Below are 13,660 nucleotides of genomic sequence, written 5' to 3' on the forward strand. Positions count from 1 at the left end.
ATTTCATTTTTGCCCTTTCGGTAGTTACTCAAAGCCGGTTTTTTTCTCCATTGATTCCTTCCAGTAAATCCTCTCCGCCTCTCTGACTTTTCGCTTAACGCTCTTTGTTGACATACTGCTTACACTACCAGCCGTATATTTACTAGTGAGCGTCCTAGTTATATTTCTCCACTGTGTGTCCACGCTCTTCCTACACAAATAACGGAACACCTTCTCTGCCCATCTACTCTGCTTCATATTCCCTAGCCTTTCTTCGAACCTTATTTTGCTCTGAGCCTCCCTCGCCTCAAAACTTGCCCCTTCCATATCGCCCTTTACAGCCTCATTTGTCGCCTTCCCGTGAGCACCCAACGCGAGACATCCCACAGTCCTTTGATTTACATACATTCCCGATTGCACCTCTCCCCTCATGCACACCACTGAGATCCCAAAAGTAAGCCCCGCAACCATTACACCTTTCCACAGACCTCGAAGCACCTCGTACCTATTGTATCCCCACAACGCTATGTGCTTCATTATTGCAGCATTCCTCTTTCGTTTTGCTGCCGAGGCTTTTTCCTGTACCTCTATGTACCTGTCACCCTCATTTATCTATACTCCGAGGTATTCGCTCACCCTCGGTATTTCTTGGCCCTGTATTGTCACCGCCTGATCACAAGGATCATTGAATACCATCACTTCACATTTTGTTACACCAAATCCAAGTCCTAGAGCTTACCCTTCCCTTCCGCATATATCAGCCAGCTGCTGTATATCCTCTCGACTGTCAGCAAATAAGTCAATATTGTCAGCATCAAATAATAATGGAAGCTTCTGCTCAATCATCATGCCGCCCTGTTTGTGTGACAGATTAAAACCAAAGTTGCTACCTTCTAGCGTTTTTCCATATTCACCATGTACAGCATGAATAACAGCATGGACAAAGGACATCCCTGTCTCAGCACCTTGCTAATCTCAACGTTCTTTTTGATACTTATTCCTTCCCATTCCATGCAAACTGTATTTTCTCGGTATATCTCCGTCAAAAGCTGTATACAGTCGTCGCCTATGCCCATTCCTTTCAATGTATCCCACAAAATTCTCTGATTAACGTTGTCGTACGCCCCAGTGATGTCTAGAAAAACCATGTACAAGCGCCTATTTTCTATTTTAGATATTTCTATACACTGAGTGAAAACAAAATGGTTATCGTCTGGCCACCTGTCGACTCGAAATCCATTCTGGAGTTCTCCCAAATTATCGTTTTGTTCTGCCCACTTTTCTATTTTCATTTTTACTACCTTGCATCGCCAACATGTAATGGTTAGTGGTCTATACGAGCGAATGTTATCCTTTTCTCCCTTGCGTTTAGAGATTAAGTTCATTCTACTTTTTCGCCAAATATCCGGTATTTGCCTGTCCTTTAAGCATTTTTCTACAGCTTTCAGCAGTGCTTCTTTAGTGCTATTTCCTAGTTCGTTAATAAGGCTAACGGGAATCCCATCTAAACCCGCGGCAGTGCGCTTTGGAATTTTTCCTTCAGCCTTTTTCCAGTTGAGATTCTCCAGTACTAGCTCTTCGTCGGTTGCTCTCTCCGCCACCCTTTTACTCACCGGGGAAATGCCCTGAACGCTCTTTTTAAACGAATCGGCTGTTACCTTTCGGATGTAACCTAGCGCTTCGTACCCTTCCAATTGATTTCCTCCTTCATCAACAATATGTTGTTGCGTTGTGACGGACTTCCTACCTAGCGCGTTTATGTGGCTCCAAAATATCCTAGCTGCGGCCTCCTTTTTTTCGTAAATTTCTGTCACCCAGCGTTCACTTTCACCTTTAATTATTGCCTCGACCGATTTCTGCACAATGGATTTTTTGTCTAGATATATTTCCCATATTTCGTTGACTTCGTCCTGTAGTCGCTTGTGCTTTTTTGCCCTTCTATGATTCTGTGATGCTTCACGCCGCTTTTCGATCGCTTCCCGGATTTCACTGTTCCACCAACTTTTCGGCTTCCTCTTTCCTTTCCAGCAAATAGTTTTCTTCTCTCTCCCTATCTCTTTCGTCATTAGATCTAATAGCTCACTGTGCTCCCAGTCCTTGCCTGGTATTTTGCCTGCTTCTTCCTCGACTCTTGTGGCTATATTTATTATTTGTTTGTCATTTAAATACGAGGTGCCAGACTTTGATTCTATGGTCTCATTTCCAGTTTTATATCCCATTTGTAATGTTATTCGCTTATGATAACTACCCAAGCTTTTAATCCCTTCCTAGTCTATTCTCGTTTCTCTCAGTTTTTTTGTGATAAATTCCTTCAGACAAGAGACAATAATCAATACTTGACTGTTTGTTTCTGACTTCCCACGTGATCTGGCTGTCACATTTAGGCCCCGTGTTAATTATCTCCAGACTATGTTGCTCGCAGAGATCTAGTAATAACTTCCCATTGGTGTCTGAATATTCGTCAAGGCCGTGTATGTGGGCATTCATGTCCCCTATAAGGATGATTTCGGCCCCATTACCAAATTCCTTAATATCCTCACACATGCAATCCACTATAGCCTGATTCTTTCCTCTGCGGTTATTTCCCGTCCACAAGAAGGCAACCCCTTGCCACGTTTTCTTTCCACCTACTGTGCCCAAAACCCAGAGGTGCTCTGAACACGTCTGTTTCACTCTAACCCATTTGGCGCCGCGGTGAATTAGCATTCCTACACCCCCACCTTTCCTTTCTGATATATGATCCTGTTGCACCCTTCCCAAATATAATTTTCAATATGTAGTGGCTCTTCCAAGTCTCTAAGGCGTGTTTCTGTAACCGCATAAACGCCTATCTGTTCTTTGTTTAACTGCTCCTCAATCTCTAACCATTTTGCATTTTTCTGCCGCCCTGTATGTTTATGTAACTAATTGCAACACGTGCCTTATCGCTATTTCTTTAGCTTCTTTTTTGGTTTTTCGCAATAGTACCTGTTAAAGAGTCCTGGTTGTTTTTCCTGTTACTAGCTACTCCGGACTCCGAAGGGCCCGCGTGCTCAACAAAAAAGCCACTGCGCGTGCTGCCGGTCGCCATCCTACCTCATGACCAAGCCTCTCATCGAAGTGAATTCTGTCTCTTTGGAAACCGCCCCACCTGTGCTCCTCCCTGTGTATATCCACTACCTCGAAACCCTTCTCTCGACTAATTCGCCATATCTCTTTGTTTGCATCGACAACCGCTCTTTGCAAGTTGATATAGCGCACTGGTACTTCCGGTATTGTGCATACTAAAATTTGCACCTGGGGGGACACGGTGCGCATGTCATCGACCCCTTTCACCAAGGTCATCGCTAGTCCTGACGATTCTTCATTCAACAAGTCATTTAGCCCTGTTGCAATTACCACGAGGTTACGTCTGTGAGCTTTAGCTGCGAGTTTTTCACTCGCTTGCCTCATGACTGTCCCCAGGGTATCTCCTGGGAATGTCCCTATCGATACTTTCTTATCTCCTTTCACCCTTTCTTTGATTGCCTCGGCGCGTCGGACTAAATTTCAGTAACCGGCAATAATGACCCGCTCAGACATTCTTTCTGTAACCTGCATCTGGCTGCTGTCTGGGTGACTAGCGTGAGTCACGGCTGCGGCTTTGTCCCCTCCCTTCCTGAAAACTACTTCTCGGAAGCTGGGCCCTGTGACCACTGCACCTGCATTTGTCATGCCTGATGTTCCCTTCCCCTCTCCCGCACGGCGTTCGTCACCCTAATGGTTCCACCGTCACCTGTGTCTTCTTTGTTCCCTTTGACGACCTTTGATAGCCCCTCCTCGCCTGACCATTCGCGTTATACAAGCGTCATCTATCATCTTTAAACAGCAACTCTTGATGGATGGATGGATGGATGCTATGAGCGTCCCCATTATAACGGGGCGGTGACAGGTGTGCCACCAGGCTCGACAAAAAAAAACCCTTTACTCTTCTTTTTCTTTGCGTTGGTCTAGTGTCTTTACTTCAATTAAAACTATCTTACTCCGAAAAAAGAACTTAAGTTTTCAGCTCCGTTCTCTGCCCTTTATGGCAGAATGTCTTTATTTATTTTTTTCAATATTTATTACTGTGCTTTCTCTCTAATTTTCTGCCACCAAAACTGTAACCGTCTCTTGCTTATTTCAATCGCGGGTGTGTTCAGCTTTCCTTTGTCTCTAAAACCCAAGGCGTCATGTAGGCTCGTGGCCAAACGTACAGCTGGGTGGATATCTCCGCATTCAATCAGAACATGTTCCGCCGTTTCCTTATCTTCCCTGCAGCACGTGCATCGTTATTCTTCTTTACTGAATCTCCCTTTATAACTACCCGTTCTGAAACGCCATCTAGTGAGCAATTCATTAAACTATAGAGCTGGCTGCATACATACTATTACTACTACTACTACTACAGAGGAGGGAACGACCCACACCCTAAGGAGCTTCGCCCCTAAAAAAGAATGCTGGCAAGAAAACGGAAAGCAGCTGGCCAGGCCAACCATCGGATGAAAACTAACTGCGTGTCTACGCGTAAGCTGCGGCTGCCAAATAGCAGTGGCACAGCTTTTCTGCTTCGTCACTGGTTAGAGAATCCAGGGTTGAAGTCACGTGGTAGGTCTATGCCGTCGAACGTGTGAACCTCTGCTGAATATTTTTGTATCGCAATCGCTAAACAACAAATTTAGTGCTCATGAGTACTACGCACTACACGGAATTCAAATATCACCTTTGAGTTATGTAACAAGAGCAGTCTTTTGCGATAATGAGTTCTCTTTTTTAAAATTTTGCGCTTATTACGGCGCAACACGTTCGTAGAAATACAATAAAAATTACACCATTTCCCGCTAAAGGGGACCATGAGGCGATGCGAAGCCGGAGCACTTGCACGATCGCGTTCCGTTGGCGTTCTTTGGGCATGCTACCGACCTCGCGTCGTGGAACGCGAAGAGGAACGCTACGTGCGTCTTGTCTTCCCTTAGCGTGGCCGTTAATTCTCACAGGGCGAGCGGGGAACGCAGTCGGCAGGCGTGCGAGAGGGGGGCAGCGTAAGAGAGGAGTGAGAGGGGGAGGGGACGCGCATGCGCTGGTGCTCATCGCGGCGTTGCGCAGGAGAGAATTTCGGCATGTCTAGCCCGCGCGTTTCAGAGGAACAGTGGAAAGGGGGAGGGGAGAGGGGAAGTGGAGAGGGGGAAGGGAGAGGGAAAAAGGGGAGAGGGGGAAAGGGGAGAGGGGGATGACAGAGAGAAAGTGGAGAGGGGGAGGGGAGAGGGGATGCGCATGCGCAGTAAGGGCGGTCACGCCGCACACCACCACCACCACCACCACCACCACCACCACCGGATTGAACTCCGCTATAAGATACTTCGCATCTAAAACTGCGGAGTTTCGTAGGACTGTGTTCCGACTTCCGACGCTTCATTCTAAACCTCGCCACTATCATATCGCCGCTCACGAAGCTCCTGGAAGTAGCGGGTCCCTTAATTCGTGGTCGTCAGGGTGCTACGACGCCTTCGCAAAGCTCCGTCGTTTGCTGAAGCCTTCTCCCGTACAACGCCACTACGACTCTACGGCCCCTACAGAAGTACACACGGACACCAGCGATGTTAGCCTCGGTGCCGTCATAGCACACCGCAAACAAAGTGTCCCTGGTAGGTCGTGGCCTATGCAAGTCGTACGCTTACTAAACTGGGACCATTTACGCCGTCGCGGAAAAACAATGCATGGCGACAATCTGGGCCCTTACGAAGTTCCTAGCTTATTTGTATGGTCGCCCTTTTGATGTCATTACTGACCATCATGCACCGTGCTGGCTGTCGTCATTAAAGGATCTCCCGGGCCGTCTCGCCCGCTGGGCACTTTGCCTGCAGGACTAGGATATCCATGTGCTGTAGCACCATGGACACCAACATGCTGTCGCGGACGCCCTCTCGCGCTCCCCCTTGCTCGGCTACAATGCCCACCGCTCAGTATATCTCCCCTCACCATTTCTTCCATCAACCTGCACACCATCACTACCAAACAGCGCAATGATCAATGAATCGCCGCGCTGATAGACTTGCTCACTGATCCGTCGGCAACACCAACCACTCCCGCGTTGCGCCGTTAAGTCCAACATTTCGCCATCGCGGCCACATACTTCACCGACGCAACTACAGCACCGACGGCCGCCTGTGGTTACTAGTAATGCTTCGCAGTGTGCGTTCTGAAATCAGCGAGTCGTTCCACTATAATCTGCGGTGTGCACACTCTGGAGTATACAAAACTTACCACCGCATTCGACAACGGCACATTTATCGAGGGATGTACTGTTACGTGCAGAGGTTCGGTCGCTCCTGCCTCGTTTGCCAGCGCCTGCAATCGTCACTGCACGTGTCGACAGCAGGTCTGTAACGTTTACATTGCCCTAACCGGCCGTTTGGGCGCGTGAGCATCGATTTGTATAGGCCCCTTCTTCTGACTTCGGCTGGTAACCGCTGGGTCATCGTCGCTGTTGACCATCTAACGCGATACGCCGAAACTGCCGCCCTCCCAGCGGCTGCAGCGCACGATGTTGCCTCCTTTCTGCTCCACCACTTTATACCGGGTCACGGTCCACCCCAGCAGCAGCTCAGTGATCGAGGTCCTGTCTGCTTGTCAGAAGTCCTCGAAGCCATTATAAAAGAGTGCTACGTTGTTCACTGCAAAACTACTGCATAAAACCAGCAGACGAATGGCTTCACACAATGCTTTAACTGTACGCTCGGCGACATGCTCTCAATGTACGTCGCCACTGACCACTACAAGTGGGAAGCCGAGCTTGTTGGTACGAAGGCGTTGTGGAATAGCGCAAAAAAAAGCACACACATGCAGGGACATGCGCAACGTGGTTAGACTGGTCTTATTGGCAAGAAACATCACTCGTTGTGCTCCTGAAAGTGACCAAGGAAGGTGTGCTGATGATTGTGTAGATGCTGTTATTGGGGGGAGTGCCCCAACAACCAATTTTGTAAGTATGATCTCTGCACTCGCCACCTTGTTTCCAAGAACCTTCGTATACTAGAATCGGACGTTCGCGTGATCGAATCCCTGCCGGGGAGGCTGCCTTTTCGGTGGAGGCGGCAATGCTTGATGCCCGTGTGCTTAGATTTACGTGCACGTTAAAGAAACTCTGGCGGTTGAAACTTGGGGAACCCTCCATTACGGCGTCCCTGCAAATATTATTGGAATCGGACAAAGAAGGAATTTTTGGTAGCGTTGCCGAGATATATGATTTCGGAAGCGACTAGCGAAGCTGTGAAAAAGAATTTAGAAGAAACCGAGAAGAGTCCAGAAGCCGATAAAACGTGCAGTTGCGTTTCAAGAATGGTGTATTCAAGATAAACTCGCATGCGCTGTTCGGAAAAAAGGGTTTGTGCCTTGAGTGTTTTTTTTTTTTTCAAGATAAAAGCCCACAAACCTGCTATACCCTTCAGGTAAATCATTTCCGAACGAGGTTCGTGGCAACTAGGAGCCTCGTCGTTCCTTTAGAAGATGCTACAGTCCGTTCTAGTAAGAGTCATTTTCTTATTCCCAGTTATGAAGGTCTTGTTTCATCTTAGAGCGCAGCTTTTATGTGCCCGTTCCTGCGTTGAGCGGCGTCGCCGTTGGCTGGCGTCAGCGTCGTAACCGATAGAGCGAACGCGGAATCTGACGATATCACGACCCACTGGCCTCTAGCCTCGCTTTCTTCCTGCGTCACCACTGCGTCCCCTTTTCCCAAGACTCCTGCATGTACGTTGGGAAAAGGGGACGCAGTGGTGACGCAGGAAGAAAGCGAGGTTAGAGGCCAGTGGGTCGTGATATCGTCAGATTCCGCGTTCGCTCTATCGGTTACGACGCTGACGCCAGCCAACGGCGACGCCGCTCAACGCAGGAACGGGCACATAAAAGCTGCGCTCTAAGATGAAACAAGACCTTCATAACTGGGAATAAGAAAATGACTCTTACTAGAACGGACTGTAGCATCTTCTAAAGGAACGACGAGGCTCCTAGTTGCCACGAACCTCGTTCGGAAATGATTTACCTGAAGGGTATAGCAGGTTTGTTTATATGTTTATGTTTATATTAACGCAACTGGACTTTTGCGCACCTGTCACACAGGCCAGCGTGGCATTGTCGGCGCTAAAGTTTGTTACAGCGAAAGCTGTTATGTGATCACAACAGTCCATTTCGGCGCCATAGTTGCCCGCCCCCGCCGGTGTCCCTAACCACTATCGCGTGAAATAAGAAAAACTGAATCGAGAAACAAATTTATATGGGATCGGATGCGATTTTAACCTGCGCCCTCTGCGTGGCAGAGGAGTATTTCACCCCAGTGGCACGCTGGTGCTTGTGACTCCTTCGCAAAAATACGCTTTACATGCGTCATCTCGGGAAAAGAATCGCGTCAACATATGTAATATAGCGTGCTAGAAGAGTGAAATAACAACCTGGCGTCACACAATGCTAACTGCGCAACGAGTCGGTCATTGAATGCTTCCAACCTGTTGCAAAGGGCTCAGCCATAATTATTCATCGTCATCAGCCACAGCACAAAGTGCACATAATGCCTTACAGGTGTGTAGCTGGTACCACGATTCCCGGAGAATGACGAAAAATGGTATAGTGGGTGCTTCGCTACTTCAGACAAATCTCGATGATTTATCGCGTAGTGGGTACCTTGCACGTGTACTTGTATTAGTTGCCCCAATGGAGTGTACAACGGGCTCTAGAAAGGCCGCTCTTCCAGGTTTCGCTGTGACTGTGCTGCGTGTTCCGCGCAGGCCTCACAGTTTTTTTAGCAGAAGAGCTGTCTGGCACATAAGAGAGTACACTCAATTAGAGCACTGCACGGGCCCGGGCCGGCCCGAAAGCCCGGGCCCGGGCTGGGCTCGGGCTTCAATGTGCGGGCCCGGGCCGGGCCTGGGCTTGATGCCGCGCGCCTGGGCCGGGCCCGGGCTTGAGGCTGCGGGCCGGGCCGGACTCGGGCCTGCTCATTAAAAGGCGTAAGTCGGGCCTTCGAGCACACGCGAACGTTATGCATTGCATGGTCTAAGGTATACTGTGCCAAGCTGAAGTGACACGTATATAAACAGCAGTAACAATGGGCCAGATCACGGTTGTTCCCATGGGAGGCATAAAGATTTCGGTCTTTTATTCGAGGTTGACACATATGATACATTTCATTTATATTCCTTAGTATTCCGTGCCAAAACCACGACATGATTACGAGGCACGCCGTAGTGGCACCGGATCAATTTCGACCACCTCGAGTTCTCTAACGTGCACCTAAAGATAAGTATATACACGGGTGTTCTTCCATTTCGCCCCACCAAATTGTGGCCGCCGTGGCCGCGGGAATCGCACCCGCGTCCTAGGACTTAACAGCGAAACAGTTTAACCGCTGAGCTACCACCGTGGGCAAAGCAACATTTCGATGCATGTACACACCGGATTTTCCGTCCGATCGCCCGCTACAAAGCGCACGGCATCATTAATAATCATCATCAACAACTAATATCCTCAAGCGGGCCCGGGTCGGGCCTGGTCATGAACAAGCGCGCCCTGGATTAGTTTAGTAATGGACGCCCGGGCCCGGGCCGGGCCCGGGCTTGGAACGACGGGCCCGGGCCGGGCTCGGGCTGGATACGGTCAAGTACGCCCGGGCCCGGGCCGGGCTCGGGCTTGGAACCACGGGCCCGGGCTGGGCTCGGGCTTCATAAAGCGGGCCCGGGCCGGGCCCGGGCCGTAAAATCCGGCCCGTGCAGTGCTCTACACTCAATGACGTGCTGCTTCCGAGATCATGCTCACTCCCTTGACACAAAGCATTGGGCTCGCTAAAAAAAGTCACAGTTTCGCCGCAAGGGCGAAGCAATGAATGCGATGGCAAGAAAAGCAGCGCGTGATGGACGCGCTGCAACTACCGCGCGTCCATCACTACCCGGCAGCTACTAGACAGTTTTAATTTCACGGACGTAGGGACTTCACGTACGCAAACGTGAAAAGTACACTAACGTTACGTGCCCGACATCTGAAACGCTTTTAGCTACACGTACGCGACGCGCGGTGAGAGCTACCACGTAGCTCCATCTGCTGGGAATCATGAACACTGCGGTAGCTTGTTCGAGCGCCCGCGCGTGCAGACAGCGGAAGGGCAAGGATCTCCCTGCGCAAATAGAAGAAGCGAGAGAGCTGGCCGACGCCTTTAAGTGCGCCCGTCGCGCTCCTAGCGCCATCTCGCTGGTAATGAAGAAACGCTTATAAGCGCCTGCCGTCTCGGAGGACTGCAAACGGTAAATTGTGTGTATATAACGCTCGCCGTTAGCTACCTTAGCGATCTGCGCTTTGTGGAGTAGTGCTTAGCAGTGAGAGGTCGCTGGTTCGATTCCGCGCTTCGGAAGCATTTTTCTGATTTATTTTTCTTTGGGATATTGATGTATATATACATACTTATACATATACGCAGCATGACGACGGCGACGGTAAAAACCAGCCGAGACTGTCCATATAATTGCTATCGCAATAAAAAGTCATAACTGACTTTTGAGAAAATAAATACTATGGCTTTGAAGTGGTTTGTGCTAGTTAGAAGGAATTTGTGGTACAGTTACTTCCGCTCCTCTGAAGAACGTGGGATAAAACGTGTTATACCCCTGTCCGACTTTCTTAAGAGGAGGGCAAGTAACTATATCACAAGTCCAACATTTTTTATGATTATCTTAACTTCAAATTTGCGCATAAAAAAACCGTTATGAACCATTACGGAAAATTTTTTTTTGTTGCAGAACAGAAACGGAAGGCAATTTGTTGCGGTGGAACGAAACTAAAACCGAAACGAAAAACATTTCGTTCCGACACCCTACCTGACACACGTAAATTAGCTTTGCGACAAGGGAGACATTGCATACCTGCACGCAGGCGAACACAGAACGTTCTCCTCCACCCATCCATGCTTGGGAGGCGCGTTTGACAAGCGTGAGTGCTGACGAGCACTGCGGCCCAGTGTTCCGTATTCGATGAAAAGGCACAAGGTGCCCGAGCGGTGCACTGTTCCATCTAATACCAGCAGATCTAGGTTGTTTTCTGCATATTCACGACCACTCCAGACGCGTGCCAAAACTGCTTGGTCTTGTTCATAATGTAGTTCAGCGCAAAAAAAGGCAACAGGCGAGCGAGAGGACAACGAGACAGCGCATATCCGCTGTATCCTTGTCCTCTCGCTCGTCTGTTGCCTGTTTTTTGCGCTGAACTACATTATGATTGACTCGTTCCAACTCGCCTAACAAGCAACGTTGCTTAGTCTTCTTGAACGTGACTTTTGTCAGCATAAAAATACACTATGTCGCCATTTTAGCATTACCGCATTGAAGCTTAAACAATAGTAAAACATCACCATTCGTTGAAACATGCTTACCATGAACATAATATAGGTAGCGGGAGAACTGCCCCTATGAGAATTAGTAGAGTGGTTGTACTGCACGAGATATGTCACCAAGCTACTACTATCCCTCGGCCTTGGTAGCGTGTTTTGCGTACTTTTGCAGTTCTTAATGCATGTGATGACATCAGCTTTATGGGGCGTTCATTCTTAACTCGACAAGACTATTCAGGTGTCTTTCCTACTTTGAGGAATAACAGGAATGCAATTCCCAGAGTGGGAATGGGCTACGTTTTTTCATAGCGAGGAATTGAAAGGAATGGAATTGCGGCAACTTCTAATTCTCCGGTAAGGAATTGGAATGGAATGGAGGCGCCCAATCCGCAACACTGTTAGGCAGTATCGTAATCGGCAGTGACTTTTTTGTCATGAGAGAAAATCCAAGGATTGAATTTCGTTGCCGCAGGACTAGTGGATGTAGTATGTTGAAGAAACTATTAATGAAGGCAATTATGAGGTTGCCTTCGGAAATCGTTCTGGGTTGCTTATCGAATAATTTTGAGTCGGGTAAAACTTTACATGCCAAGTGCCTACGGGAAAGAAACTGCTCATTCTGGCCGAACTGCGTAGAGACGGGACACGAAGAAAGGCAAGACAAATGAGCGCAATTGATACAGTATGTTGAAGAAACTATTACTCAAGGCAATTATTAGGTCGCCTTCAGAAATCGTTCTGGGTTGCTCATCGAGACATCTTTAAATTACTTGTTTTTTACCTTCGCGGCACATTTGCGGGCTTTAACGGTCAGATGTTTATTCAGAAGTAAGGAGCTCCTTTTGGTTCGAACGTTGCTGCAGTAATAATTTCCACTTTCATAGCTAAATTGGACCACAAGTTGAAGGGAGGTTACCTGGTAGACTAAAAGAATTATTCCGGTTCGCTGACGATTATTTGGTTCTGGAAGGTGTTTGCAGATGGACACCTTGAGAGATACAGTTCTATCTTGTTCTAGGAAGCATTCAGTCGGTTAAAACTTTACATGCCAAGTGCCTACGGGTAAGAAACTGCTCATTCTGGTCGAATTGCGTAGAGACGAGACACGAAGAAAGGCAAGACAAATGAGCGCAGTTGATGTAGTATGTTGAAGAAACTATTATACAAGGCAATTATGAGGTTGCCTTCGGAAATGCTTTTGGGTTGCTTACCAAATGATTTTTAAATTACTTGTTTTTTACCTTCGCGGCACGTTTGCGGGCTTTAACGGTCAGATGTTTATTCAGAAGTAAGGAGCTCCTTTTGGCTCAAACGTTGCTGCGGTAATAATGTCCACTTTCTTAGCTAAATTGGACCACAAATTGAAGGGAAGTTACCTGGTAACCTAAAAAATATTTCGATTCGTTGATGATTATTTGGTTCTTGGAAGGTGTTTGCAGATGGACACCTTTTTATTTATTTTATTCATGATTCTTTACAGTGCTCAACAGGGCATTGAGTAAGCGGAGCGAGTACAAAGCAAAATATCAGAGAAAAATACATCAATAAATACAGGGAAACAAATAACAAGGAAAAAAATTCGAAGAAAAAAGGGTACGGTGCAGTTAGAGAACTTTTTTTGACCCTCACTTTACTTTTGTTTTTACACACGGCAAAAAACAGCAAACAACAGCAGGGGAAAAAAGCAAAGATATATATATATATATATATATATATATATATATATATATATATGTATGCACACAGTGCAAAGCATTTCCACACAAAGGAACAGCATTTCTTATTCCATGAACCAACAAACAAATATATTATCGTCAATCACACACACTCGCAAAAGAAAGGATGCAGTAAAACTTCGCGAATAATTAAAAAAGAAAAAGTAATGGTGACGACATGGCACTATTTCAATAAATGCTTATGCAATTGATCAAGAAATGCTTGATCGTAACTGATAGATGCAATATTGTCGGGGAGATCTTTCCAAGAACAATGGCTTGGGGAAGTGCTGAAGAATTGAAAGCGTTAGTTCGCCCACTTATGCGTTTAATGCTATATTGATTACGCAAGCGGCGTGATATGCGTGAAGGCGCTTCCAATGGTAAGGGAGATGGCCTGATGCTGTAGCGATATTTATGGAATAAAGATAAAAGAGCAATGGAACTACGTACATTTAATGGCACAAGTGCTATGTCATGTTTTATATGCGTTATACTGGAATGTGGCTTGTAGTAGGAAGTAATGAAACGAGGGGCTCTGTTTTTCACAGACTCAAGCTTGTTAGTCAGGTAGATTTGATGAGGAGACCACAGTGGTGAAGCA

Source organism: Rhipicephalus sanguineus, chromosome 7 (assembly GCF_013339695.2).
Source record: "Rhipicephalus sanguineus isolate Rsan-2018 chromosome 7, BIME_Rsan_1.4, whole genome shotgun sequence".
Classification (NCBI taxonomy): Eukaryota; Metazoa; Arthropoda; class Arachnida; order Ixodida; family Ixodidae; genus Rhipicephalus; species Rhipicephalus sanguineus.